Source organism: Rhinoderma darwinii (genome assembly GCF_050947455.1).
Source record: "Rhinoderma darwinii isolate aRhiDar2 chromosome 2 unlocalized genomic scaffold, aRhiDar2.hap1 SUPER_2_unloc_31, whole genome shotgun sequence".
NCBI lineage: Eukaryota > Metazoa > Chordata > Amphibia > Anura > Rhinodermatidae > Rhinoderma > Rhinoderma darwinii.
The window spans coordinates 127606-149550 of NW_027461698.1; the positions used below are offsets into that span (position 1 = coordinate 127606).

At 47.6% G+C, this 21945-nt stretch overlaps 17 non-coding genes across 17 annotated transcripts; all 17 read right to left on the reverse strand.

The window, feature by feature from the left end:
• Nucleotides 1-410: 410 nt before the first annotated feature.
• LOC142677092 (U2 spliceosomal RNA) lies at nt 411-601 on the reverse strand. Its single transcript, XR_012852146.1, has one exon. It is a non-coding gene; the product is annotated as a U2 spliceosomal RNA (small nuclear RNA).
• A 1126-nt stretch (nt 602-1727) lies between these two features.
• On the reverse strand, nt 1728-1918 carry LOC142677095 (U2 spliceosomal RNA). The gene has a single exon (XR_012852147.1). It is a non-coding gene; the product is annotated as a U2 spliceosomal RNA (small nuclear RNA).
• A 1127-nt stretch (nt 1919-3045) lies between these two features.
• On the reverse strand, nt 3046-3236 carry LOC142677096 (U2 spliceosomal RNA). The gene has a single exon (XR_012852148.1). It is a non-coding gene; the product is annotated as a U2 spliceosomal RNA (small nuclear RNA).
• Nucleotides 3237-4345: 1109 nt separating this feature from the next.
• Nucleotides 4346-4536, reverse strand: LOC142677097 (U2 spliceosomal RNA). Its single transcript, XR_012852149.1, has one exon. It is a non-coding gene; the product is annotated as a U2 spliceosomal RNA (small nuclear RNA).
• Nucleotides 4537-5653: 1117 nt separating this feature from the next.
• LOC142677098 (U2 spliceosomal RNA) lies at nt 5654-5844 on the reverse strand. The gene has a single exon (XR_012852150.1). It is a non-coding gene; the product is annotated as a U2 spliceosomal RNA (small nuclear RNA).
• Nucleotides 5845-6962: 1118 nt separating this feature from the next.
• LOC142677099 (U2 spliceosomal RNA) lies at nt 6963-7153 on the reverse strand. Its single transcript, XR_012852151.1, has one exon. It is a non-coding gene; the product is annotated as a U2 spliceosomal RNA (small nuclear RNA).
• Nucleotides 7154-8278: 1125 nt separating this feature from the next.
• LOC142677100 (U2 spliceosomal RNA) lies at nt 8279-8469 on the reverse strand. Its single transcript, XR_012852152.1, has one exon. It is a non-coding gene; the product is annotated as a U2 spliceosomal RNA (small nuclear RNA).
• Nucleotides 8470-9615: 1146 nt separating this feature from the next.
• Nucleotides 9616-9806, reverse strand: LOC142677101 (U2 spliceosomal RNA). Its single transcript, XR_012852153.1, has one exon. It is a non-coding gene; the product is annotated as a U2 spliceosomal RNA (small nuclear RNA).
• Nucleotides 9807-10937: 1131 nt separating this feature from the next.
• On the reverse strand, nt 10938-11128 carry LOC142677388 (U2 spliceosomal RNA). Its single transcript, XR_012852413.1, has one exon. It is a non-coding gene; the product is annotated as a U2 spliceosomal RNA (small nuclear RNA).
• A 1122-nt stretch (nt 11129-12250) lies between these two features.
• On the reverse strand, nt 12251-12441 carry LOC142677506 (U2 spliceosomal RNA). The gene has a single exon (XR_012852519.1). It is a non-coding gene; the product is annotated as a U2 spliceosomal RNA (small nuclear RNA).
• A 1133-nt stretch (nt 12442-13574) lies between these two features.
• LOC142677102 (U2 spliceosomal RNA) lies at nt 13575-13765 on the reverse strand. Its single transcript, XR_012852154.1, has one exon. It is a non-coding gene; the product is annotated as a U2 spliceosomal RNA (small nuclear RNA).
• Nucleotides 13766-14898: 1133 nt separating this feature from the next.
• On the reverse strand, nt 14899-15089 carry LOC142677466 (U2 spliceosomal RNA). Its single transcript, XR_012852483.1, has one exon. It is a non-coding gene; the product is annotated as a U2 spliceosomal RNA (small nuclear RNA).
• A 1279-nt stretch (nt 15090-16368) lies between these two features.
• LOC142677103 (U2 spliceosomal RNA) lies at nt 16369-16559 on the reverse strand. The gene has a single exon (XR_012852155.1). It is a non-coding gene; the product is annotated as a U2 spliceosomal RNA (small nuclear RNA).
• A 1121-nt stretch (nt 16560-17680) lies between these two features.
• LOC142677106 (U2 spliceosomal RNA) lies at nt 17681-17871 on the reverse strand. The gene has a single exon (XR_012852157.1). It is a non-coding gene; the product is annotated as a U2 spliceosomal RNA (small nuclear RNA).
• A 1135-nt stretch (nt 17872-19006) lies between these two features.
• Nucleotides 19007-19197, reverse strand: LOC142677107 (U2 spliceosomal RNA). The gene has a single exon (XR_012852158.1). It is a non-coding gene; the product is annotated as a U2 spliceosomal RNA (small nuclear RNA).
• Nucleotides 19198-20324: 1127 nt separating this feature from the next.
• On the reverse strand, nt 20325-20515 carry LOC142677108 (U2 spliceosomal RNA). Its single transcript, XR_012852159.1, has one exon. It is a non-coding gene; the product is annotated as a U2 spliceosomal RNA (small nuclear RNA).
• Nucleotides 20516-21653: 1138 nt separating this feature from the next.
• Nucleotides 21654-21844, reverse strand: LOC142677109 (U2 spliceosomal RNA). Its single transcript, XR_012852160.1, has one exon. It is a non-coding gene; the product is annotated as a U2 spliceosomal RNA (small nuclear RNA).
• Between the last annotated feature and the right edge of the window lie 101 nt (nt 21845-21945).

The window sequence follows — 21945 nt, forward strand, 5'->3', positions numbered from 1 at the left end:
GGTCCATTGTGACGGGCGGGCGGGCGGGCTGGCTGCTTTAATGGCTGTTTGCTGTTCCCCTACTCCACTCCACTATTTGACTATGGTGCTGCATCAATCAGTGGCTGGCTCAGGTGCAGCTCTTTAACCTACCTAGGAGGGAGGGCGGAGAGAAGACAAGGAAGGTGAATGAGCTGTTCCAATGTGAAATGCCGGAAACACAGAAACACAGACGACACAAAACAAGAGGTGGCAATGTATTAATTAATTGCATTTAATAAATTAGCTCATTATCACACATGACTGTACAAATGCATTGTCCAACAGGTGTTGAAATAATGGGATTAAAAGGGGAGATCCCATCCGAAAGACAAAAACAATGGCAAACACAAAAAGCACTTTTGGAATCTGATTTTAGTAAACACATAAGGAAAGGGTGCACCGGTCCTGGAAATACTGCAATACCAGGTCAATGCGTGGAGTGGACAGAGCAAGCTCTATTTCCATCTCCCTGTTCTAAAAATCCATTTAATATATGGTCCCCAGATAGGGGACGTATCAGATATTAAACTGATAAGAACAGATACTACACTTGATCTTAGCCAAAAGGCCGAGAAGCGATAACCCGAACGTGCCGCGCGTTTTGCTTCTTTTGCTTGCACCACAATGCAGTGCTGAAAGAGGAGGAATCGACATAAAAACGCCTTCCTGGCAACGCCCAAATGCCCTCCTGCCGTGCAAACACTGGCAGCAGCAGCAGCAGCAGTAAGTGCATGCCCACTGCCACCCCTTCTCCTTTCACACCTTGTATCAGCTTTAATCCAGTCCAGTGCTGCCTGCTGAGCAGCACTGACCAACACTGCCTGGGCCCAGGCTTTTATCTCTGAGGCCCCATTATGATGTCAGAAAGCTGGCTCTGGCTCCTGAGGTCTCCACTATGACACGTGCAAAGTTCCGTCTGAACTTTATATAAGACGGTGCGGCTCAGTCAGTCACTCAGTGTTGCCTGAGAGGGCAACACTGCAACAGCCGGCCCCCAGGCTGTCTTTCTTTTGCACAGCTAGTTGCCTCCAGGAGGCCACAAGAGGGAGACAAGGGACTGCAAAATGGAAAATAGGCATCCACCAACTTTACAGACAACTTGTTCTCCTTGCTCCTACAACCTCCATCCTTGCACAGTTTGTTATTCTTCCAGGTAACATAGTAACAAATCCAAATTGCTGCTCTCTTTGTAGGCAAGCAAGGGTTTGTTGCAACTGCAATTCTTACTTCTTCTTGAAATGTAGGGACCACAGTACATTCCATCACATCCATCTAGTGTACACAGGTAGGTCCATTGTGACGGGCGGGCGGGCGGGCGGGCGGGCTGGCTGCTTTAATGGCTGTTTGCTGTTCCCCTACTCCACTCCACTATTTGACTATGGTGCTGCATCAATCAGTGGCTGGCTCAGGTGCAGCTCTTTAACCTACCTAGGAGGGAGGGCGGAGAGAAGACAAGGAAGGTGAATGAGCTGTTCCAATGTGAAATGCCGGAAACACAGAAACACAGACGACACAAAACAAGAGGTGGCAATGTATTAATTAATTGCATTTAATAAATTAGCTCATTATCACACATGACTGTACAAATGCATTGTCCAACAGGTGTTGAAATAATGGGATTAAAAGGGGAGATCCCATCCGAAAGACAAAAACAATGGCAAACACAAAAAGCACTTTTGGAATCTGATTTTAGTAAACACATAAGGAAAGGGTGCACCGGTCCTGGAAATACTGCAATACCAGGTCAATGCGTGGAGTGGACAGAGCAAGCTCTATTTCCATCTCCCTGTTCTAAAAATCCATTTAATATATGGTCCCCAGATAGGGGACGTATCAGATATTAAACTGATAAGAACAGATACTACACTTGATCTTAGCCAAAAGGCCGAGAAGCGATAACCCGAACGTGCCGCGCGTTTTGCTTCTTTTGCTTTCACCACAATGCAGTGCTGAAAGAGGAGGAATCGACTTAAAAACGCCTTCCTGGCAACGCCCAAATGCCCTCCTGCCGTGCAAACACTGGCAGCAGCAGCAGCAGCAGCAGCAGCAGTAAGTGCATGCCCACTGCCACCCCTTCTCCTTTCACACCTTGTATCAGCTTTAATCCAGTCCAGTGCTGCCTGCTGAGCAGCACTGACCAACACTGCCTGGGCCCAGGCTTTTATCTCTGAGGCCCCATTATGATGTCAGAAAGCTGGCTCTGGCTCCTGAGGTCTCCACTATGACACGTGCAAAGTTCCGTCTGAACTTTATATAAGATGGTGCGGCTCAGTCAGTCACTCAGTGTTGCCTGAGAGGGCAACACTGCAACAGCCGGCCCCCAGGCTGTCTTTTTTTTGCACAGCTAGTTGCCTCCAGGAGGCCACAAGAGGGAGACAAGGGACTGCAAAATGGAAAATAGGCATCCACCAACTTTACAGACAACTTGTTCTCCTTGCTCCTACAACCTCCATCCTTGCACAGTTTGTTATTCTTCCAGGTAACATAGTAACAAATCCAAATTGCTGCTCTCTTTGTAGGCAAGCAAGGGTTTGTTGCAACTGCAATTCTTACTTCTTCTTGAAATGTAGGGACCACAGTACATTCCATCACATCCATCTAGTGTACACAGGTAGGTCCATTGTGACGGGCGGGCGGGCGGGCTGGCTGCTTTAATGGCTGTTTGCTGTTCCCCTACTCCACTCCACTATTTGACAATGGTGCTGCATCAATCAGTGGCTGGCTCAGGTGCAGCTCTTTAACCTACCTAGGAGGGAGGGCGGAGAGAAGACAAGGAAGGTGAATGAGCTGTTCCAATGTGAAATGCCGGAAACACAGAAACACAGACGACACAAAACAAGAGGTGGCAATGTATTAATTAATTGCATTTAATAAATTAGCTCATTATCACACATGACTGTACAAATGCATTGTCCAACAGGTGTTGAAATAATGGGATTAAAAGGGGAGATCCCATCCGAAAGACAAAAACAATGGCAAACACAAAAAGCACTTTTGGAATCTGATTTTAGTAAACACATAAGGAAAGGGTGCACCGGTCCTGGAAATACTGCAATACCAGGTCAATGCGTGGAGTGGACAGAGCAAGCTCTATTTCCATCTCCCTGTTCTAAAAATCCATTTAATATATGGTCCCCAGATAGGGGACGTATCAGATATTAAACTGATAAGAACAGATACTACACTTGATCTTAGCCAAAAGGCCGAGAAGCGATAACCCGAACGTGCCGCGCGTTTTGCTTGCACCACAATGCAGTGCTGAAAGAGGAGGAATCGACATAAAAACGCCTTCCTGGCAACGCCCAAATGCCCTCCTGCCGTGCAAACACTGGCAGCAGCAGCAGCAGCAGTAAGTGCATGCCCACTGCCACCCCTTCTCCTTTCACACCTTGTATCAGCTTTAATCCAGTCCAGTGCTGCCTGCTGAGCAGCACTGACCAACACTGCCTGGGCCCAGGCTTTTATCTCTGAGGCCCCATTATGATGTCAGAAAGCTGGCTCTGGCTCCTGAGGTCTCCACTATGACACGTGCAAAGTTCCGTCTGAACTTTATATAAGACGGTGCGGCTCAGTCAGTCACTCAGTGTTGCCTGAGAGGGCAACACTGCAACAGCCGGCCCCCAGGCTGTCTTTTCTTTGCACAGCTAGTTGCCTCCAGGAGGCCACAAGAGGGAGACAAGGGACTGCAAAATGGAAAATAGGCATCCACCAACTTTACAGACAACTTGTTCTCCTTGCTCCTACAACCTCCATCCTTGCACAGTTTGTTATTCTTCCAGGTAACATAGTAACAAATCCAAATTGCTGCTCTCTTTGTAGGCAAGCAAGGGTTTGTTGCAACTGCAATTCTTACTTCTTCTTGAAATGTAGGGACCACAGTACATTCCATCACATCCATCTAGTGTACACAGGTAGGTCCATTGTGACGGGCGGGCGGGCGGGCTGGCTGCTTTAATGGCTGTTTGCTGTTCCCCTACTCCACTCCACTATTTGACTATGGTGCTGCATCAATCAGTGGCTGGCTCAGGTGCAGCTCTTTAACCTACATAGGAGGGAGGGCGGAGAGAAGACAAGGAAGGTGAATGAGCTGTTCCAATGTGAAATGCCGGAAACACAGAAACACAGACGACACAAAACAAGAGGTGGCAATGTATTAATTAATTGCATTTAATAAATTAGCTCATTATCACACATGACTGTACAAATGCATTGTCCAACAGGTGTTGAAATAATGGGATTAAAAGGGGAGATCCCATCCGAAAGACAAAAACAATGGCAAACACAAAAAGCACTTTTGGAATCTGATTTTAGTAAACACATAAGGAAAGGGTGCACCGGTCCTGGAAATACTGCAATACCAGGTCAATGCGTGGAGTGGACAGAGCAAGCTCTATTTCCATCTCCCTGTTCTAAAAATCCATTTAATATATGGTCCCCAGATAGGGGACGTATCAGATATTAAACTGATAAGAACAGATACTACACTTGATCTTAGCCAAAAGGCCGAGAAGCGATAACCCGAACGTGCCGCGCGTTTTGCTTGCACCACAATGCAGTGCTGAAAGAGGAGGAATCGACATAAAAACGCCTTCCTGGCAACGCCCAAATGCCCTCCTGCCGTGCAAACACTGGCAGCAGCAGCAGCAGCAGTAAGTGCATGCCCACTGCCACCCCTTCTCCTTTCACACCTTGTATCAGCTTTAATCCAGTCCAGTGCTGCCTGCTGAGCAGCACTGACCAACACTGCCTGGGCCCAGGCTTTTATCTCTGAGGCCCCATTATGATGTCAGAAAGCTGGCTCTGGCTCCTGAGGTCTCCACTATGACACGTGCAAAGTTCCGTCTGAACTTTATATAAGACGGTGCGGCTCAGTCAGTCACTCAGTGTTGCCTGAGAGGGCAACACTGCAACAGCCGGCCCCCAGGCTGTCTTTTCTTTGCACAGCTAGTTGCCTCCAGGAGGCCACAAGAGGGAGACAAGGGACTGCAAAATGGAAAATAGGCATCCACCAACTTTACAGACAACTTGTTCTCCTTGCTCCTACAACCTCCATCCTTGCACAGTTTGTTATTCTTCCAGGTAACATAGTAACAAATCCAAATTGCTGCTCTCTTTGTAGGCAAGCAAGGGTTTGTTGCAACTGCAATTCTTACTTCTTCTTGAAATGTAGGGACCACAGTACATTCCATCACATCCATCTAGTGTACACAGGTAGGTCCATTGTGACGGGCGGGCGGGCGGGCGGGCGGGCTGGCTGCTTTAATGGCTGTTTGCTGTTCCCCTACTCCACTCCACTATTTGACTATGGTGCTGCATCAATCAGTGGCTGGCTCAGGTGCAGCTCTTTAACCTACATAGGAGGGAGGGCGGAGAGAAGACAAGGAAGGTGAATGAGCTGTTCCAATGTGAAATGCCGGAAACACAGAAACACAGACGACACAAAACAAGAGGTGGCAATGTATTAATTAATTGCATTTAATAAATTAGCTCATTATCACACATGACTGTACAAATGCATTGTCCAACAGGTGTTGAAATAATGGGATTAAAAGGGGAGATCCCATCCGAAAGACAAAAACAATGGCAAACACAAAAAGCACTTTTGGAATCTGATTTTAGTAAACACATAAGGAAAGGGTGCACCGGTCCTGGAAATACTGCAATACCAGGTCAATGCGTGGAGTGGACAGAGCAAGCTCTATTTCCATCTCCCTGTTCTAAAAATCCATTTAATATATGGTCCCCAGATAGGGGACGTATCAGATATTAAACTGATAAGAACAGATACTACACTTGATCTTAGCCAAAAGGCCGAGAAGCGATAACCCGAACGTGCCGCGCGTTTTGCTTCTTTTGCTTGCACCACAATGCAGTGCTGAAAGAGGAGGAATCGACATAAAAACGCCTTCCTGGCAACGCCCAAATGCCCTCCTGCCGTGCAAACACTGGCAGCAGCAGCAGCAGCAGTAAGTGCATGCCCACTGCCACCCCTTCTCCTTTCACACCTTGTATCAGCTTTAATCCAGTCCAGTGCTGCCTGCTGAGCAGCACTGACCAACACTGCCTGGGCCCAGGCTTTTATCTCTGAGGCCCCATTATGATGTCAGAAAGCTGGCTCTGGCTCCTGAGGTCTCCACTATGACACGTGCAAAGTTCCGTCTGAACTTTATATAAGACGGTGCGGCTCAGTCAGTCACTCAGTGTTGCCTGAGAGGGCAACACTGCAACAGCCGGCCCCCAGGCTGTCTTTTTTTTGCACAGCTAGTTGCCTCCAGGAGGCCACAAGAGGGAGACAAGGGACTGCAAAATGGAAAATAGGCATCCACCAACTTTACAGACAACTTGTTCTCCTTGCTCCTACAACCTCCATCCTTGCACAGTTTGTTATTCTTCCAGGTAACATAGTAACAAATCCAAATTGCTGCTCTCTTTGTAGGCAAGCAAGGGTTTGTTGCAACTGCAATTCTTACTTCTTCTTGAAATGTAGGGACCACAGTACATTCCATCACATCCATCTAGTGTACACAGGTAGGTCCATTGTGACGGGCGGGCGGGCGGGCTGGCTGCTTTAATGGCTGTTTGCTGTTCCCCTACTCCACTCCACTATTTGACTATGGTGCTGCATCAATCAGTGGCTGGCTCAGGTGCAGCTCTTTAACCTACATAGGAGGGAGGGCGGAGAGAAGACAAGGAAGGTGAATGAGCTGTTCCAATGTGAAATGCCGGAAACACAGAAACACAGACGACACAAAACAAGAGGTGGCAATGTATTAATTAATTGCATTTAATAAATTAGCTCATTATCACACATGACTGTACAAATGCATTGTCCAACAGGTGTTGAAATAATGGGATTAAAAGGGGAGATCCCATCCGAAAGACAAAAACAATGGCAAACACAAAAAGCACTTTTGGAATCTGATTTTAGTAAACACATAAGGAAAGGGTGCACCGGTCCTGGAAATACTGCAATACCAGGTCAATGCGTGGAGTGGACAGAGCAAGCTCTATTTCCATCTCCCTGTTCTAAAAATCCATTTAATATATGGTCCCCAGATAGGGGACGTATCAGATATTAAACTGATAAGAACAGATACTACACTTGATCTTAGCCAAAAGGCCGAGAAGCGATAACCCGAACGTGCCGCGCGTTTTGCTTGCACCACAATGCAGTGCTGAAAGAGGAGGAATCGACATAAAAACGCCTTCCTGGCAACGCCCAAATGCCCTCCTGCCGTGCAAACACTGGCAGCAGCAGCAGCAGCAGTAAGTGCATGCCCACTGCCACCCCTTCTCCTTTCACACCTTGTATCAGCTTTAATCCAGTCCAGTGCTGCCTGCTGAGCAGCACTGACCAACACTGCCTGGGCCCAGGCTTTTATCTCTGAGGCCCCATTATGATGTCAGAAAGCTGGCTCTGGCTCCTGAGGTCTCCACTATGACACGTGCAAAGTTCCGTCTGAACTTTATATAAGACGGTGCGGCTCAGTCAGTCACTCAGTGTTGCCTGAGAGGGCAACACTGCAACAGCCGGCCCCCAGGCTGTCTTTTCTTTGCACAGCTAGTTGCCTCCAGGAGGCCACAAGAGGGAGACAAGGGACTGCAAAATGGAAAATAGGCATCCACCAACTTTACAGACAACTTGTTCTCCTTGCTCCTACAACCTCCATCCTTGCACAGTTTGTTATTCTTCCAGGTAACATAGTAACAAATCCAAATTGCTGCTCTCTTTGTAGGCAAGCAAGGGTTTGTTGCAACTGCAATTCTTACTTCTTCTTGAAATGTAGGGACCACAGTACATTCCATCACATCCATCTAGTGTACACAGGTAGGTCCATTGTGACGGGCGGGCGGGCGGGCGGGCGGGCGGGCGGGCTGGCTGCTTTAATGGCTGTTTGCTGTTCCCCTACTCCACTCCACTATTTGACTATGGTGCTGCATCAATCAGTGGCTGGCTCAGGTGCAGCTCTTTAACCTACATAGGAGGGAGGGCGGAGAGAAGACAAGGAAGGTGAATGAGCTGTTCCAATGTGAAATGCCGGAAACACAGAAACACAGACGACACAAAACAAGAGGTGGCAATGTATTAATTAATTGCATTTAATAAATTAGCTCATTATCACACATGACTGTACAAATGCATTGTCCAACAGGTGTTGAAATAATGGGATTAAAAGGGGAGATCCCATCCGAAAGACAAAAACAATGGCAAACACAAAAAGCACTTTTGGAATCTGATTTTAGTAAACACATAAGGAAAGGGTGCACCGGTCCTGGAAATACTGCAATACCAGGTCAATGCGTGGAGTGGACAGAGCAAGCTCTATTTCCATCTCCCTGTTCTAAAAATCCATTTAATATATGGTCCCCAGATAGGGGACGTATCAGATATTAAACTGATAAGAACAGATACTACACTTGATCTTAGCCAAAAGGCCGAGAAGCGATAACCCGAACGTGCCGCGCGTTTTGCTTCTTTTGCTTGCACCACAATGCAGTGCTGAAAGAGGAGGAATCGACATAAAAACGCCTTCCTGGCAACGCCCAAATGCCCTCCTGCCGTGCAAACACTGGCAGCAGCAGCAGCAGCAGTAAGTGCATGCCCACTGCCACCCCTTCTCCTTTCACACCTTGTATCAGCTTTAATCCAGTCCAGTGCTGCCTGCTGAGCAGCACTGACCAACACTGCCTGGGCCCAGGCTTTTATCTCTGAGGCCCCATTATGATGTCAGAAAGCTGGCTCTGGCTCCTGAGGTCTCCACTATGACACGTGCAAAGTTCCGTCTGAACTTTATATAAGACGGTGCGGCTCAGTCAGTCACTCAGTGTTGCCTGAGAGGGCAACACTGCAACAGCCGGCCCCCAGGCTGTCTTTTTTTTGCACAGCTAGTTGCCTCCAGGAGGCCACAAGAGGGAGACAAGGGACTGCAAAATGGAAAATAGGCATCCACCAACTTTACAGACAACTTGTTCTCCTTGCTCCTACAACCTCCATCCTTGCACAGTTTGTTATTCTTCCAGGTAACATAGTAACAAATCCAAATTGCTGCTCTCTTTGTAGGCAAGCAAGGGTTTGTTGCAACTGCAATTCTTACTTCTTCTTGAAATGTAGGGACCACAGTACATTCCATCACATCCATCTAGTGTACACAGGTAGGTCCATTGTGACGGGCGGGCGGGCGGGCGGGCGGGCGGGCGGGCGGGCGGGCGGGCTGGCTGCTTTAATGGCTGTTTGCTGTTCCCCTACTCCACTCCACTATTTGACTATGGTGCTGCATCAATCAGTGGCTGGCTCAGGTGCAGCTCTTTAACCTACCTAGGAGGGAGGGTGGAGAGAAGACAAGGAAGGTGAATGAGCTGTTCCAATGTGAAATGCCGGAAACACAGAAACACAGACGACACAAAACAAGAGGTGGCAATGTATTAATTAATTGCATTTAATAAATTAGCTCATTATCACACATGACTGTACAAATGCATTGTCCAACAGGTGTTGAAATAATGGGATTAAAAGGGGAGATCCCATCCGAAAGACAAAAACAATGGCAAACACAAAAAGCACTTTTGGAATCTGATTTTAGTAAACACATAAGGAAAGGGTGCACCGGTCCTGGAAATACTGCAATACCAGGTCAATGCGTGGAGTGGACAGAGCAAGCTCTATTTCCATCTCCCTGTTCTAAAAATCCATTTAATATATGGTCCCCAGATAGGGGACGTATCAGATATTAAACTGATAAGAACAGATACTACACTTGATCTTAGCCAAAAGGCCGAGAAGCGATAACCCGAACGTGCCGCGCGTTTTGCTTCTTTTGCTTGCACCACAATGCAGTGCTGAAAGAGGAGGAATCGACATAAAAACGCCTTCCTGGCAACGCCCAAATGCCCTCCTGCCGTGCAAACACTGGCAGCAGCAGCAGCAGCAGCAGCAGCAGTAAGTGCATGCCCACTGCCACCCCTTCTCCTTTCACACCATGTATCAGCTTTAATCCAGTCCAGTGCTGCCTGCTGAGCAGCACTGACCAACACTGCCTGGGCCCAGGCTTTTATCTCTGAGGCCCCATTATGATGTCAGAAAGCTGGCTCTGGCTCCTGAGGTCTCCACTATGACACGTGCAAAGTTCCGTCTGAACTTTATATAAGACGGTGCGGCTCAGTCAGTCACTCAGTGTTGCCTGAGAGGGCAACACTGCAACAGCCGGCCCCCAGGCTGTCTTTTTTTTGCACAGCTAGTTGCCTCCAGGAGGCCACAAGAGGGAGACAAGGGACTGCAAAATGGAAAAAAAGCATCCACCAACTTTACAGACAACTTGTTCTCCTTGCTCCTACAACCTCCATCCTTGCACAGTTTGTTATTCTTCCAGGTAACATAGTAACAAATCCAAATTGCTGCTCTCTTTGTAGGCAAGCAAGGGTTTGTTGCAACTGCAATTCTTACTTCTTCTTGAAATGTAGGGACCACAGTACATTCCATCACATCCATCTAGTGTACACAGGTAGGTCCATTGTGACGGGCGGGCGGGCGGGCGGGCTGGCTGCTTTAATGGCTGTTTGCTGTTCCCCTACTCCACTCCACTATTTGACTATGGTGCTGCATCAATCAGTGGCTGGCTCAGGTGCAGCTCTTTAACCTACCTAGGAGGGAGGGCGGAGAGAAGACAAGGAAGGTGAATGAGCTGTTCCAATGTGAAATGCCGGAAACACAGAAACACAGACGACACAAAACAAGAGGTGGCAATGTATTAATTAATTGCATTTAATAAATTAGCTCATTATCACACATGACTGTACAAATGCATTGTCCAACAGGTGTTGAAATAATGGGATTAAAAGGGGAGATCCCATCCGAAAGACAAAAACAATGGCAAACACAAAAAGCACTTTTGGAATCTGATTTTAGTAAACACATAAGGAAAGGGTGCACCGGTCCTGGAAATACTGCAATACCAGGTCAATGCGTGGAGTGGACAGAGCAAGCTCTATTTCCATCTCCCTGTTCTAAAAATCCATTTAATATATGGTCCCCATTTAGGGGACGTATCAGATATTAAACTGATAAGAACAGATACTACACTTGATCTTAGCCAAAAGGCCGAGAAGCGATAACCCGAACGTGCCGCGCGTTTTGCTTCTTTTGCTTGCACCACAATGCAGTGCTGAAAGAGGAGGAATCGACATAAAAACGCCTTCCTGGCAACGCCCAAATGCCCTCCTGCCGTGCAAACACTGGCAGCAGCAGCAGCAGCAGTAAGTGCATGCCCACTGCCACCCCTTCTCCTTTCACACCTTGTATCAGCTTTAATCCAGTCCAGTGCTGCCTGCTGAGCAGCACTGACCAACACTGCCTGGGCCCAGGCTTTTATCTCTGAGGCCCCATTATGATGTCAGAAAGCTGGCTCTGGCTCCTGAGGTCTCCACTATGACACGTGCAAAGTTCCGTCTGAACTTTATATAAGACGGTGCGGCTCAGTCAGTCACTCAGTGTTGCCTGAGAGGGCAACACTGCAACAGCCGGCCCCCAGGCTGTCTTTTTTTTGCACAGCTAGTTGCCTCCAGGAGGCCACAAGAGGGAGACAAGGGACTGCAAAATGGAAAATAGGCATCCACCAACTTTACAGACAACTTGTTCTCCTTGCTCCTACAACCTCCATCCTTGCACAGTTTGTTATTCTTCCAGGTAACATAGTAACAAATCCAAATTGCTGCTCTCTTTGTAGGCAAGCAAGGGTTTGTTGCAACTGCAATTCTTACTTCTTCTTGAAATGTAGGGACCACAGTACATTCCATCACATCCATCTAGTGTACACAGGTAGGTCCATTGTGACGGGCGGGCGGGCGGGCGGGCTGGCTGCTTTAATGGCTGTTTGCTGTTCCCCTACTCCACTCCACTATTTGACTATGGTGCTGCATCAATCAGTGGCTGGCTCAGGTGCAGCTCTTTAACCTACCTAGGAGGGAGGGCGGAGAGAAGACAAGGAAGGTGAATGAGCTGTTCCAATGTGAAATGCCGGAAACACAGAAACACAGACGACACAAAACAAGAGGTGGCAATGTATTAATTAATTGCATTTAATAAATTAGCTCATTATCACACATGACTGTACAAATGCATTGTCCAACAGGTGTTGAAATAATGGGATTAAAAGGGGAGATCCCATCCGAAAGACAAAAACAATGGCAAACACAAAAAGCACTTTTGGAATCTGATTTTAGTAAACACATAAGGAAAGGGTGCACCGGTCCTGGAAATACTGCAATACCAGGTCAATGCGTGGAGTGGACAGAGCAAGCTCTATTTCCATCTCCCTGTTCTAAAAATCCATTTAATATATGGTCCCCAGATAGGGGACGTATCAGATATTAAACTGATAAGAAAAGATACTACACTTGATCTTAGCCAAAAGGCCGAGAAGCGATAACCCGAACGTGCCGCGCGTTTTGCTTCTTTTGCTTGCACCACAATGCAGTGCTGAAAGAGGAGGAATCGACATAAAAACGCCTTCCTGGCAACGCCCAAATGCCCTCCTGCCGTGCAAACACTGGCAGCAGCAGCAGCAGCAGCAGCAGCAGCAGTAAGTGCATGCCCACTGCCACTCCTTCTCCTTTCACACCTTGTATCAGCTTTAATCCAGTCCAGTGCTGCCTGCTGAGCAGCACTGACCAACACTGCCTGGGCCCAGGCTTTTATCTCTGAGGCCCCATTATGATGTCAGAAAGCTGGCTCTGGCTCCTGAGGTCTCCACTATGACACGTGCAAAGTTCCGTCTGAACTTTATATAAGACGGTGCGGCTCAGTCAGTCACTCAGTGTTGCCTGAGAGGGCAACACTGCAACAGCCGGCCCCCAGGCTGTCTTTTTTTTGCACAGCTAGTTGCCTCCAGGAGGCCACAAGAGGGAGACAAGGGACTGCAAAATGGAAAATAGGCATCCACCAACTTTACAGACAACTTGTTCTCCTTGCTCCTACAACCTCCATCCTTGCACAGTTTGTTATTAACCAGGTAACATAGTAACAAATCCAAATTGCTGCTCTCTTTGTAGGCAAGCAAGGGTTTGTTGCAACTGCAATTCTTACTTCTTCTTGAAATGTAGGGACCACAGTACATTCCATCACATCCATCTAGTGTACACAGGTAGGTCCATTGTGACAGGCGGGCGGGCGGGCGGGCTGGCTGCTTTAATGGCTGTTTGCTGTTCCCCTACTCCACTCCACTATTTGACTATGGTGCTGCATCAATCAGTGGCTGGCTCAGTTGCAGCTCTTTAACCTACCTAGGAGGGAGGGCTGAGAGAAGACAAGGAAGGTGAATGAGCTGTTCCAATGTGAAATTCCGGAAACACAGAAACACAGACGACACAAAACAAGAGGTGGCAATGTATTAATTAATTGCATTTAATAAATTAGCTCATTATCACACATGACTGTACAAATGCATTGTCCAACAGGTGTTGAAATAATGGGATTAAAAGGGGAGATCCCATCCGAAAGACAAAAACAATGGCAAACACAAAAAGCACTTTTGGAATCTGATTTTAGTAAACACATAAGGAAAGGGTGCACCGGTCCTGGAAATACTGCAATACCAGGTCAATGCGTGGAGTGGACAGAGCAAGCTCTATTTCCATCTCCCTGTTCTAAAAATCCATTTAATATATGGTCCCCAGATAGGGGACGTATCAGATATTAAACTGATAAGAACAGATACTACACTTGATCTTAGCCAAAAGGCCGAGAAGCGATAACACGAACGTGCCGCGCGTTTTGCTTCTTTTGCTTGCACCACAATGCAGTGCTGAAAGAGGAGGAATCGACATAAAAACGCCTTCCTGGCAACGCCCAAATGCCCTCCTGCCGTGCAAACACTGGCAGCAGCAGCAGCAGCAGCAGTAAGTGCATGCCCACTGCCACCCCTTCTCCTTTCACACCTTGTATCAGCTTTAATCCAGTCCAGTGCTGCCTGCTGAGCAGCACTGACCAACACTGCCTGGGCCCAGGCTTTTATCTCTGAGGCCCCATTATGATGTCAGAAAGCTGGCTCTGGCTCCTGAGGTCTCCACTATGACACGTGCAAAGTTCCGTCTGAACTTTATATAAGACGGTGCGGCTCAGTCAGTCACTCAGTGTTGCCTGAGAGGGCAACACTGCAACAGCCGGCCCCCAGGCTGTCTTTTTTTTGCACAGCTAGTTGCCTCCAGGAGGCCACAAGAGGGAGACAAGGGACTGCAAAATGGAAAATAGGCATCCACCAACTTTACAGACAACTTGTTCTCCTTGCTCCTACAACCTCCATCCTTGCACAGTTTGTTATTCTTCCAGGTAACATAGTAACAAATCCAAATTTCTGCTCTCTTTGTAGGCAAGCAAGGGTTTGTTGCAACTGCAATTCTTACTTCTTCTTGAAATGTAGGGACCACAGTACATTCCATCATATCCATCTAGTGTACACAGGTAGGTCCATTGTGACGGGCGGGCGGGCGGGCGGGCGGGCTGGCTGGCTGCTTTAATGGCTGTTTGCTGTTCCCCTACTCCACTCCACTATTTGACTATGGTGCTGCATCAATCAGTGGCTGGCTCAGGTGCAGCTCTTTAACCTACCTAGGAGGGAGGGCGGAGAGAAGACAAGGAAGGTGAATGAGCTGTTCCAATGTGAAATGCCGGAAACACAGAAACACAGATGACACAAAACAAGAGGTGGCAATGTATTAATTAATTGCATTTAATAAATTAGCTCATTATCACACATGACTGTACAAATGCATTGTCCAACAGGTGTTGAAATAATGGGATTAAAAGGGGAGATCCCATCCGAAAGACAAAAACAATGGCAAACACAAAAAGCACTTTTGGAATCTGATTTTAGTAAACACATAAGGAAAGGGTGCACCGGTCCTGGAAATACTGCAATACCAGGTCAATGCGTGGAGTGGACAGAGCAAGCTCTATTTCCATCTCCCTGTTCTAAAAATCCATTTAATATATGGTCCCCAGATAGGGGACGTATCAGATATTAAACTGATAAAAACAGATACTACACTTGATCTTAGCCAAAAGGCCGAGAAGCGATAACCCGAACGGGCCGCGCGTTGACCGAGCCTGCCCAATACTGCTGTTCACCCCTTGCAGCGATTCAGCCTACTCCTAGGCAATTCCATGGGGCCCTGCAGGCTCACACACACTCACAGCTACTAAGCGGGAGGTGAATAAAGGCCGGAGAGGAAGCAAGACAGGATTTGCTTCTTTTGCTTGCACCACGATGCAGTGCTGAAAGAGGAGGAATCGACATAAAAACGCCTTCCTGGCAACGCCCAAATGCCCTCCTGCCGTGCAAACACTGGCAGCAGCAGCAGCAGCAGCAGCAGCAGCAGTAAGTGCATGCCCACTGCCACCCCTTCTCCTTTCACACCTTGTATCAGCTTTAATCCAGTCCAGTGCTGCCTGCTGAGCAGCACTGACCAACACTGCCTGGGCCCAGGCTTTTATCTCTGAGGCCCCATTATGATGTCAGAAAGCTGGCTCTGGCTCCTGAGGTCTCCACTATGACACGTGCAAAGTTCCGTCTGAACTTTATATAAGACGGTGCGGCTCAGTCAGTCACTCAGTGTTGCCTGAGAGGGCAACACTGCAACAGCCGGCCCCCAGGCTGTCTTTTTTTTGCACAGCTAGTTGCCTCCAGGAGGCCACAAGAGGGAGACAAGGGACTGCAAAATGGAAAATAGGCATCCACCAACTTTACAGACAACTTGTTCTCCTTGCTCCTACAACCTCCATCCTTGCACAGTTTGTTATTCTTCCAGGTAACATAGTAACAAATCCAAATTGCTGCTCTCTTTGTAGGCAAGCAAGGGTTTGTTGCAACTGCAATTCTTACTTCTTCTTGAAATGTAGGGACCACAGTACATTCCATCACATCCATCTAGTGTACACAGGTAGGTCCATTGTGACGGGCGGGCGGGCGGGCGGGCTGGCTGCTTTAATGGCTGTTTGCTGTTCCCCTACTCCACTCCACTATTTGACTATGGTGCTGCATCAATCAGTGGCTGGCTCAGGTGCAGCTCTTTAACCTACCTAGGAGGGAGGGCGGAGAGAAGACAAGGAAGGTGAATGAGCTGTTCCAATGAGAAATGCCGGAAACACAGAATCACAGACGACACAAAACAAGAGGTGGCAATGTATTAATTAATTGCATTTAATAAATTAGCTCATTATCACACATGACTGTACAAATGCATTGTCCAACAGGTGTTGAAATAATGGGATTAAAAGGGGAGATCCCATCCGAAAGACAAAAACAATGGCAAACACAAAAAGCACTTTTGGAATCTGATTTTACTAAACACATAAGGAAAGGGTGCACCGGTCCTGGAAATACTGCAATACCAGGTCAATGCGTGGAGTGGACAGAGCAAGCTCTATTTCCATCTCCCTGTTCTAAAAATCCATTTAATATATGGTCCCCAGATAGGGGACGTATCAGATATTAAACTGATAAGAACAGATACTACACTTGATCTTAGCCAAAAGGCCGAGAAGCGATAACCCGAACGTGCCGCGCGTTTTGCTTCTTTTGCTTGCACCACAATGCAGTGCTGAAAGAGGAGGAATCGACATAAAAACGCCTTCCTGGCAACGCCCAAATGCCCTCCTGCCGTGCAAACACTGGCAGCAGCAGCAGCAGCAGCAGTAAGTGCATGCCCACTGCCACCCCTTCTCCTTTCACACCTTGTATCAGCTTTAATCCAGTCCAGTGCTGCCTGCTGAGCAGCACTGACCAACACTGCCTGGGCCCAGGCTTTTATCTCTGAGGCCCCATTATGATGTCAGAAAGCTGGCTCTGGCTCCTGAGGTCTCCACTATGACACGTGCAAAGTTCCGTCTGAACTTTATATAAGACGGTGCGGCTCAGTCAGTCACTCAGTGTTGCCTGAGAGGGCAACACTGCAACAGCCGGCCCCCAGGCTGTCTTTTTTTTGCACAGCTAGTTGCCTCCAGGAGGCCACAAGAGGGAGACAAGGGACTGCAAAATGGAAAATAGGCATCCACCAACTTTACAGACAACTTGTTCTCCTTGCTCCTACAACCTCCATCCTTGCACAGTTTGTTATTCTTCCAGGTAACATAGTAACAAATCCAAATTGCTGCTCTCTTTGTAGGCAAGCAAGGGTTTGTTGCAACTGCAATTCTTACTTCTTCTTGAAATGTAGGGACCACAGTACATTCCATCACATCCATCTAGTGTACACAGGTAGGTCCATTGTGACGGGCGGGCGGGCGGGCTGGCTGCTTTAATGGCTGTTTGCTGTTCCCCTACTCCACTCCACTATTTGACTATGGTGCTGCATCAATCAGTGGCTGGCTCAGGTGCAGCTCTTTAACCTACCTAGGAGGGAGGGCGGAGAGAAGACAAGGAAGGTGAATGAGCTGTTCCAATGTGAAATGCCGGAAACACAGAAACACAGACGACACAAAACAAGAGGTGGCAATGTATTAATTAATTGCATTTAATAAATTAGCTCATTATCACACATGACTGTACAAATGCATTGTCCAACAGGTGTTGAAATAATGGGATTAAAAGGGGAGATCCCATCCGAAAGACAAAAACAATGGCAAACACAAAAAGCACTTTTGGAATCTGATTTTAGTAAACACATAAGGAAAGGGTGCACCGGTCCTGGAAATACTGCAATACCAGGTCAATGCGTGGAGTGGACAGAGCAAGCTCTATTTCCATCTCCCTGTTCTAAAAATCCATTTAATATATGGTCCCCAGATAGGGGACGTATCAGATATTAAACTGATAAGAACAGATACTACACTTGATCTTAGCCAAAAGGCCGAGAAGCGATAACCCGAACGTGCCGCGCGTTTTGCTTCTTTTGCTTGCACCACAATGCAGTGCTGAAAGAGGAGGAATCGACATAAAAACGCCTTCCTGGCAACGCCCAAATGCCCTCCTGCCGTGCAAACACTGGCAGCAGCAGCAGCAGCAGCAGCAGCAGTAAGTGCATGCCCACTGCCACCCCTTCTCCTTTCACACCTTGTATCAGCTTTAATCCAGTCCAGTGCTGCCTGCTGAGCAGCACTGACCAACACTGCCTGGGCCCAGGCTTTTATCTCTGAGGCCCCATTATGATGTCAGAAAGCTGGCTCTGGCTCCTGAGGTCTCCACTATGACACGTGCAAAGTTCCGTCTGAACTTTATATAAGACGGTGCGGCTCAGTCAGTCACTCAGTGTTGCCTGAGAGGGCAACACTGCAACAGCCGGCCCCCAGGCTGTCTTTTTTTTGCACAGCTAGTTGCCTCCAGGAGGCCACAAGAGGGAGACAAGGGACTGCAAAATGGAAAATAGGCATCCACCAACTTTACAGACAACTTGTTCTCCTTGCTCCTACAACCTCCATCCTTGCACAGTTTGTTATTCTTCCAGGTAACATAGTAACAAATCCAAATTGCTGCTCTCTTTGTAGGCAAGCAAGGGTTTGTTGCAACTGCAATTCTTACTTCTTCTTGAAATGTAGGGACCACAGTACATTCCATCACATCCATCTAGTGTACACAGGTAGGTCCATTGTGACGGGCGGGCGGGCGGGCGGGCGGGCTGGCTGCTTTAATAGCTGTTTGCTGTTCCCCTACTCCACTCCACTATTTGACTATGGTGCTGCATCAATCAGTGGCTGGCTCAGGTGCAGCTCTTTAACCTACCTAGGAGGGAGGGCGGAGAGAAGACAAGGAAGGTGAATGAGCTGTTCCAATGTGAAATGCCGGAAACACAGAAACACAGACGACACAAAACAAGAGGTGGCAATGTATTAATTAATTGCATTTAATAAATTAGCTCATTATCACACATGACTGTACAAATGCATTGTCCAACAGGTGTTGAAATAATGGGATTAAAAGGGGAGATCCCATCCGAAAGACAAAAACAATGGCAAACACAAAAAGCACTTTTGGAATCTGATTTTAGTAAACACATAAGGAAAGGGTGCACCGGTCCTGGAAATACTGCAATACCAGGTCAATGCGTGGAGTGGACAGAGCAAGCTCTATTTCCATCTCCCTGTTCTAAAAATCCATTTAATATATGGTCCCCAGATAGGGGACGTATCAGATATTAAACTGATAAGAACAGATACTACACTTGATCTTAGCCAAAAGGCCGAGAAGCGATAACCCGAACGTGCCGCGCGTTTTGCTTCTTTTGCTTGCACCACAATGCAGTGCTGAAAGAGGAGGAATCGACATAAAAACGCCTTCCTGGCAACGCCCAAATGCCCTCCTGCCGTGCAAACACTGGCAGCAGCAGCAGCAGCAGCAGCAGCAGTAAGTGCATGCCCACTGCCACCCCTTCTCCTTTCACACCTTGTATCAGCTTTAATCCAGTCCAGTGCTGCCTGCTGAGCAGCACTGACCAACACTGCCTGGGCCCAGGCTTTTATCTCTGAGGCCCCATTATGATGTCAGAAAGCTGGCTCTGGCTCCTGAGGTCTCCACTATGACACGTGCAAAGTTCCGTCTGAACTTTATATAAGACGGTGCGGCTCAGTCAGTCACTCAGTGTTGCCTGAGAGGGCAACACTGCAACAGCCGGCCCCCAGGCTGTCTTTTTTTTGCACAGCTAGTTGCCTCCAGGAGGCCACAAGAGGGAGACAAGGGACTGCAAAATGGAAAATAGGCATCCACCAACTTTACAGACAACTTGTTCTCCTTGCTCCTACAACCTCCATCCTTGCACAGTTTGTTATTCTTCCAGGTAACATAGTAACAAATCCAAATTGCTGCTCTCTTTGTAGGCAAGCAAGGGTTTGTTGCAACTGCAATTCTTACTTCTTCTTGAAATGTAGGGACCACAGTACATTCCATCACATCCATCTAGTGTACACAGGTAGGTCCATTGTGACGGGCGGGCGGGCGGGCTGGCTGCTTTAATGGCTGTTTGCTGTTCCCCTACTCCACTCCACTATTTGACTATGGTGCTGCATCAATCAGTGGCTGGCTCAGGTGCAGCTCTTTAACCTACCTAGGAGGGAGGGCGGAGAGAAGACAAGGAAGGTGAATGAGCTGTTCCAATGTGAAATGCCGGAAACACAGAAACACAGACAACACAAAACAAGAGGTGGCAATGTATTAATTAATTGCATTTAATAAATTAGCTCATTATCACACATGACTGTACAAATGCATTGTCCAACAGGTGTTGAAATAATGGGATTAAAAGGGGAGATCCCATCCGAAAGACAAAAACAATGGCAAACACAAAAAGCACTTTTGGAATCTGATTTTAGTAAACACATAAGGAAAGGGTGCACCGGTCCTGGAAATACTGCAATACCAGGTCAATGCGTGGAGTGGACAGAGCAAGCTCTATTTCCATCTCCCTGTTCTAAAAATCCATTTAATATATGGTCCCCAGATAGGGGACGTATCAGATATTAAACTGATAAGAACAGATACTACACTTGATCTTAGCCAAAAGGCCGAGAAGCGATAACCCGAACGTGCCGCGCGTTTTGCTTCTTTTGCTTGCACCACAATGCAGTGCTGAAAGAGGAGGAATCGACATAAAAACGCCTTCCTGGCAACGCCCAAATGCCCTCCTGCCGTGCAAACACTGGCAGCAGCAGCAGCAGCAGCAGCAGCAGCAGTAAGTGCATGCCCACTGCCACCCCTTCTCCTTTCACACCTTGTATCAGCTTTAATCCAGTCCAGTGCTGCCTGCTGAGCAGCACTGACCAACACTGCCTGGGCCCAGGCTTTTATCTCTGAGGCCCCATTATGATGTCAGAAAGCTGGCTCTGGCTCCTGAGGTCTCCACTATGACACGTGCAAAGTTCCGTCTGAACTTTATATAAGACGGTGCGGCTCAGTCAGTCACTCAGTGTTGCCTGAGAGGGCAACACTGCAACAGCCGGCCCCCAGGCTGTCTTTTTTTTGCACAGCTAGTTGCCTCCAGGAGGCCACAAGAGGGAGACAAGGGACTGCAAAATGGAAAATAGGCATCCACCAACTTTACAGACAACTTGTTCTCCTTGCTCCTACAACCTCCATCCTTGCACAGTTTGTTATTCTTCCAGGTAACATAGTAACAAATCCAAATTGCTGCTCTCTTTGTAGGCAAGCAAGGGTTTGTTGCAACTGCAATTCTTACTTCTTCTTGAAATGTAGGGACCACAGTACATTCCATCACATCCATCTAGTGTACACAGGTAGGTCCATTGTGACGGGCGGGCGGGCGGGCGGGCGGGCTGGCTGCTTTAATGGCTGTTTGCTGTTCCCCTACTCCACTCCACTATTTGACTATGGTGCTGCATCAATCAGTGGCTGGCTCAGGTGCAGCTCTTTAACCTACCTAGGAGGGAGGGCGGAGAGAAGACAACGAAGGTGAATGAGCTGTTCCAATGTGAAATGCCGGAAACACAGAAACACAGACGACACAAAACAAGAGGTGGCAATGTATTAATTAATTGCATTTAATAAATTAGCTCATTATCACACATGACTGTACAAATGCATTGTCCAACAGGTGTTGAAATAATGGGATTAAAAGGGGAGATCCCATCCGAAAGACAAAAACAATGGCAAACACAAAAAGCACTTTTGGAATCTGATTTTACTAAACACATAAGGAAAGGGTGCACCGGTCCTGGAAATACTGCAATACCAGGTCAATGCGTGGAGTGGACAGAGCAAGCTCTATTTCCATCTCCCTGTTCTAAAAATCCATTTAATATATGGTCCCCAGATAGGGGACGTATCAGATATTAAACTGATAAGAACAGATACTACACTTGATCTTAGCCAAAAGGCCGAGAAGCGATAACCCGAACGTGCCGCGCGTTTTGCTTCTTTTGCTTGCACCACAATGCAGTGCTGAAAGAGGAGGAATCGACATAAAAACGCCTTCCTGGCAACGCCCAAA